The following is a 6,611-nucleotide window of genomic DNA, read 5'->3' as shown; positions in this document are numbered from 1 at the left end:
CAGGGACCGCGGTTCGATCCTCCAGCACCACATGCCAGCCAGCCGCGCCCCCTGGTGGGCTGAGCTGGCCACACACACACAATAAATAAATGTTAAAAAAAAAAAAAAAAAAAAGATGGAAATGAAACCAGCTCACTGCACCATTGGGTGTGGTGGCGCACGCCTGTGATCCCAGCTCTTGGGAGGCTGGGGTCCCTGTGCCCCGCGGCGCCAAGCGGGCGGTCCGGCCTAGGCTCCCACCGCCTCCTGGCGGCTGCCCGCCCTCCCCGCTGTGACAAGGATATGCTAAAATTGGGATGAAACGAGATTAGCATGGCTCCTGCACAAGGATGACACACAAATTCATGAAGAGTATGGCCTCTAGTTGCATCCATTTGCCACCAATAAAAGCCTCAAATTTACCCTTTTTTATAACTGAATAACACTCTGTTGTGTAAAAATAACACATCTTTTTTATCCATTCCTCAGTTGATGGTCATTTGGGTTGCTTCCAAGATTTAGCTATGACAAACTGTGCTGCTATAAACATAGATGCATGTAAATTGCTGTGGTATGACGTTTTCCGTTCTTCTGGAAAAATATCCAGAAGAGGAACAGCTAGAACTGCCAGGACTAGCTTTTTGAGGACTCTCCACACTGATCTCCATAGTTTTTGTACCAGCCTACACGCCCCCCAACTGCGGAGAAGCCTTCTTTTTTTCCCCACAGACCCTCCAGCATTAGTTATTGGTTAATTTCTTGATGATAGCCATTCTTTCTGGGGTGAGGTGGAAGCTCAGTATTGTTTTAATTTGCATTTCTCAAATGACCAATGATGTTGAACATTTTTTCATGTATTTATTTGCCATTTGTATTTCTTCATCTGAGAAATGTGTATTCACCTCAGATGCCCATTTTTGGATTGGGTTTTGAAATTTGGAGACCTGATTTTCTTTCTTTTTCTTTTTTCTTTTTTTAGTTATTTATATGTTCTAGATAGAAGTCCTTGGCCTGAGGAACAGTTGGCTATGATTTTTTCCCAGATTGTGGGTTTTCTTTTTACTGTTAGTGATTTCTTTTGACATGGAGAAACTTTTGAAAAAGATGAGATCCCAGTTGTTGATTCTTTGAAATAGTTCCTGTGCAGTTTGGGTTTTCTTCATGAATTCTCTACCTACTCCTATATCTCTAAGATTTTTACCTACATTTTCCTCCAGGAGATTTAAGTATTTCTGTTTAATATTTAAATCTTTGAACTATTTTGATTATAGTTTAGTGCATGGTAATTGTTTAGTATTAGCTTTCAGTATGTGGGAAGCCAAATTTTTCAGCACTATCTATTAAAAGGCTGCCTTTCTTCCAGGGGACATGTTTGGCCCTCTATAAAAGATCAGGTGGCTGAGTGTGTTTGCAGTCGTGTCTGCACTTCTAAGTGGTTCCTCTGGCCCTCAGGTCTGTTCCTATGCTCGTACCGTTTGATTTTATCCCAGCAGCTCTAGTGTATTTTCACATCAGGGACTGTGGTTCTTCCTGCCTTTCTTCAGTTCCCTACGATTGCTTTTGATATTCTGGGTCTCTTCTGGTTCCAAAGAATTTTAGAAATGTTTTCTCTAGATCTGTGATGTACACTAATGGTATTTTGATTGGTATCACATTGAATCTGCATAACAATTTTGGGAGGATGGCCATTTTAACAATGTTGGTTCTTCCTAACTAGGAGCAAGAAACAGCTTTCTATTTTCTCAAATCCTTTTTTATCTCTTTTCTCAGAGTACTGTAATTTTCAATGTATAAATCTTTTACTTCCTTTGTTATATTTTCCTAAACATTTCATTTTTGGATGTCATTGTAAAAGGTGTGGTTTACCTAATTTCTCTAACAGTGTGTTCATTGTTTGTGTACAAAGATGCCATTTTTTTCCTGTATTTAGCACAGGGTCTACAGGGTCTTACTATGTAGATCCGACTCAGTGATTCTCCTATTTTCAGCCTCCCAAGCGCTGGGCTTAGAGGCGTATACCCTCAGGCCCAGTCTCAGTCACCATCTCAGCACACACTGGGGGCGGGGCAGGCATGGCCGGCCGGATATCAAACCCTGGCTGCTATCTAAGTATAGATTTTTTTATATATATCAAAAGAATTTAATATGTAAACAAGTGCAAAAGAAAAAAACATTATAGCAACCAGTTTTGTTTGTTTCAACAATTTTTGGGTGTGTGTGTATTTAGGACAAGGTGTACAGGGTCTATAGGGTCTCACTGCATAGGCTGTACTCGTAGCGATCCTCCAGTTTACAGCCTCCTAAGTGCTGGGATTCCGGGCACACGCCACCACGCCCAGTCGCAGTTGCTGTCTCAGCACACCCCAGGGGCAGGGTGTTTCAACAATATTAAAGATGCTTTACCAATAAAAGTACTTTACCAAGTCCTTTTCTATAAATAAACTATCACTGCAAAATACTGCTTACTTTCCTGTGGAGTAACTTCACAGTGTCAGATATTGAGCCAGAAAAATAAGGTAAGTAAACCTGCAGATTCTGTCCTCACATTTGATACACTTAAAATTATGAAAAGATCTTCCAAAAGGGGAAAGAATATATCTAGGAGGCCCCTACAGTAAGTCCTTGTCCCAAGGGACTACCCTTCAATCTGCAAAACTATCCCAGTGAAGGTGGATTAAAATCTAGGAAAAGGGGCTGGGAGATAGCTCAGTAGAATAAGTGCTTGTCTGGCAAGCAAAGAGCCTGAGTTCAATCCCTAGTTCTGCCAAAAATAAAAATTAATTAATTAATTAAAATAAGATAAAATAAAAAATCTAGGAAAAGAACTAACTTATCTTCAGTGTATTTGCCTAAATCAAGTAGTCTTTGAAAGATTTGTAATAAAACAAGAAGACAGTGCAGAGGTAAGATTCCTATGAACTAACAGTAGTATTTGACTATGATACCAAACGAGCCGTATAATAAAACTACACTGTCATTCCCAAGAGACAACTCTGCCATTATTACTGAAATATTTTATGTGAACTTTCTACTCTTAGTAGACTGCAGCTTGAAGACTTCGCTTAAATTCAGGTTCTTAAAGTTTGATAAATTCCTTTAAACAGGGGATCACATGTAATGAATGTAGCACTAACAGAGTAAGATGGGGTGCTGGCCCCTCTAGAGTTATTTGGAGTGTTACCATTGAAAGTGAGCTTTTCCCCAGTCATACTGCAAAATTACACAGCACAAATTTCTCCAGTTTTCCTTACAAATAACAAGATGGCAAAATCAGATTACCGTAATGTATTTTATAAGGAAAACATGTTTCTTAAAACTGTTTTCTTTTTCTTTTTTAAAATGTATTTGGTAGAGGATTTCACTATGCAACTCAGACTCGTAGTGTTTTCAGCCTCCCCAGTGCTGGGATTACAGGCGTGCGCCACCACACCAGGTCACCCGCATGCTTGCCTAAGCAGGCGCTCAGTTCACTATCTTGCCCACCCTCTTAAAACTGTTCTCAAATATGCCTATGACTGATTAGAAGGTAAGAACCAAATTAAGGCCTGCTCATTTCTATAAGCAAAGAGAATGTATACATAAGGTCAAATTCTTGTTAGTGTTTAAAAACTTTTATAGGAAATTTTACAAGTGGAGGAACTAAGGCACAGAAACTTCACCATGTTCAGTCTCAATGCTGAATAGGATATTCCAGGTAGAAATAGAATTTAGGGTTCTGGTCCTCAGGAAAATGGGTGACATCTTCCCAAGGAGAAAAATATATTTATTTTGGTGTATAATAAGTTGTTTTTTAAATATATAATATGGGGCCGGGGAGATGACTCAGTGGAATAAGCACTTCCTGGCAAGTGCAAGGCCCTGAGTTTGATCCCCAGTTCTGCAAAAAGAAAGAAGAAAGAAAGAAAGAAGGAAAGAAAGAAAGAAAGAAAGAAAGATATAATATGAATTTTCTTGAAAATCTTTGGCATAAAATGCTATTGATTTTGGATACTGACTTTGTATCCTGCTACACTACTGAATTTGGTTATTAAATCTACCAGTCTCTTGGTGGAGTATTTTGGGGTCTTCTATGTAGAGTATCATGTCATCTGCAAATAATAATTTCACTTCTTCCTTTCCAATTATTATTCCTTTTATTTCTCTGTTGTCTAATTGCTCTGGCTAATGGTTCCAGAACTATGTTGAATAGGAGTGGTGACAGTGGGCATCTTGTCTTGTGCCTGATTTTAAAGTGAAAGCTTTCAGGTTTTTGTCTATTTAGTATGATGTTGACTGTTGGTTCCTCATAGATGGCTTTTGTCAGGTTCAGCTATAAATCATCTATTCCGATTTTTTTATTTTATTGAGAAATAAATATGAATAAGACAGTTTCAAAGCTGAATAATAGGACAGTTTCGATAATCAATACATTGTACATTGTTATCTTCTTAGTGGTTATCCATAGTACAAGAAGCAGACAGGATATCCTGTCCAAATACTATTAGTACACCTCTTTCTTCTCATTGAATTAAGTGAAAGTAGCTGTGTATCTATCCTATTTTGTATATATAAATACAAAATGATCTTTCCTTTGTATCCCCTTCTTTTTGTTTAGTCCTGTCAGAGGTGAATATTCTATTGGCATCTAAATACTAAGGTGTTTGAATTCAGCTAAACAATTCAACACTGTCTAGCAGTCTATATTAGTGGATTATCCTCAGAAGTTATTGACTTGAGCCTTTTACAGCTTATCGTATTAATATGGCTTTACTTTATATACCTCATTTTTATACTTTTCTTCTGGGTGGTTAAGACCAAGATAAAGCAAGACCTATATAGCAAGAAATATAACTTTTGTATCTGACAAGGTCAGTCAAGTACCCCAGGATTTATCCTGTAACCCTGTACCGCACTTTGTAGATCCTCTGTCCGTGTCAGCCATGAGGATGAGTCACGGCCATTGCTTGACAAATTTGCTCTCTGTGAAAGCCTGAGAGAATGTTTTTTCTCTCCTGGTGACTCTCCCCAGGCACACTATACATCATCGATCACATTCTTCTGTGGCTCCATAATCTTCTTGACCAGAAAATTTGGAACACAACTGAATTACATGTTGTTACAGTACAGGTTCTCCTATGTCCCGAGTCTTCACTGACCTTGAAAGGCTAGGGCCAAAATGTTGGCTGACCTTGCAGCCCTTCCTTTTCTCCAATTTTGAAGTGCTAACTTAGGTTGTTAACCCTCCAGCAGAGAAGCTAATTATTAACCTGCAATATATGCAGTTCAGTCTACCCTATCTGTCTAAATATCAAACATGTTTGGCATATCATGGAACAGGTATTTTCCATCAAATATTGGTATGTTGAACTTTAAGACCTTACAGAATATGTAGGAAAAATAATTTTATAAAGGTAGAAGTAAGCATTTACATAATTATTCCAATTTTCTATAGGATTTTTATCATGAATAAGTGTTGGACTTTGTCAAAAGCTTTTTCCGCATCTATTGAGATGCTCATGTGATTTTTGTCTTTGTCCCTGTGATGTGGTGTATTACATTTACGAACCATCCCTGGGATGAATGGTCATGATGCAATAGTCTTGATGATTTGCTGCATTCTATTTGCCAATATTCTACTGAGCCATCTCCCCAGCTCTCATGCTTTTTTTTTTTTTTTTTTTTGGCGGAACCGGGGATTGAACTCAGGCTTTTATGCTTGCCAGGGAAGCACTTATTCCACTGAGCCATCTCTCTGGCCTTCCCTTTTAATTTCACTGAAGAGTTTTGAGAAAAGTTGGCATTAAATCTTCTCTAAATTTCTTGTGGAATTCAGCTGTTAATCCATCAGGACCTGTTTTTGTTGTTGTTGCTGTTGTCGTTACATTTTCAATTTCATTTCCTTTTATTGGGTTATTCAGAGTTTTTGAGATGATCTTCTTGACTCAGCTTTGACAATTCATAGGTATCTAGGAAACTGTCCATTTCCTCTGTGTTTCCCAACCTGTGAGATCTTTCTGTTCTTTATTTTATTTTTGTCGTTTGGAGACAAGGTCTCGCTCGCTATGCAGTTGATGCTGGCCTTGAGCTCACTTTGTAGCGCAGGCTGGTCTCAAATCATCCTGCCTCAGTCTCTAGACTGCTGGGATTACAGGAGTGTACCACCACGCCCAGCTTGGCTCACTGTTTTTTTTAACAATAAGAGGGCTTTGGGGAGGCGAGTTCAATGGACTGGACTCATTTCTCACCTGTAAGTGTCACTGGGAGCGGCGTCCAGCTGCAGGCTACAGCGGTGGGCTCCACCACTCCCCAGGGCCGGAAGCGCGGCCGGGGCTCCTCGCCTCCGCAGCTGCGGCCTCGGCAGAAGCCGGCTAAGCGGCCACGTCGGGGCGGCCGAGGCGGCAGCTGGCCTGCACCCCGCTTGGCGGCCCACCTCGGGCGGCTTCCTGAGGTCCCCGCCCCGGCGCCTCTGCGGGGCTGCGGTCGGAGACTGAGGCTCTTAGCGGGCGGAGGCCGCGCCTTCCCTCTCCACCAGCGCCCCGCGGGACCCTGTCCGCCCGCCGCCCCGAGGCGATGCGGCTTCCGCGCAGGCGGGTGACGCGAGCCCCGGCCCTGGCCGCCGTCCCGGTCCTCCCCCAGCTCAGGTGCGGCGAGCC

General features: G+C 41.1%; 1 pseudogene; it reads left to right on the top strand.

Moving 5' to 3' along the window:
- The first annotated feature begins 264 nt into the window (after window positions 1-264).
- Window positions 265-364, top strand: LOC111814344 (annotated as a pseudogene).
- The last annotated feature ends 6,247 nt before the right edge of the window (window positions 365-6,611 follow it).

The sequence above is a fragment of the Octodon degus genome, unplaced genomic scaffold (assembly GCF_000260255.1).
Source record: "Octodon degus isolate 3935 unplaced genomic scaffold, OctDeg1.0 scaffold00295, whole genome shotgun sequence".
Taxonomy (NCBI): Eukaryota; Metazoa; Chordata; class Mammalia; order Rodentia; family Octodontidae; genus Octodon; species Octodon degus.
Note: the sequence above shows the minus strand (reverse complement) of the source record. Positions and strands in the feature narration are given on the sequence as shown.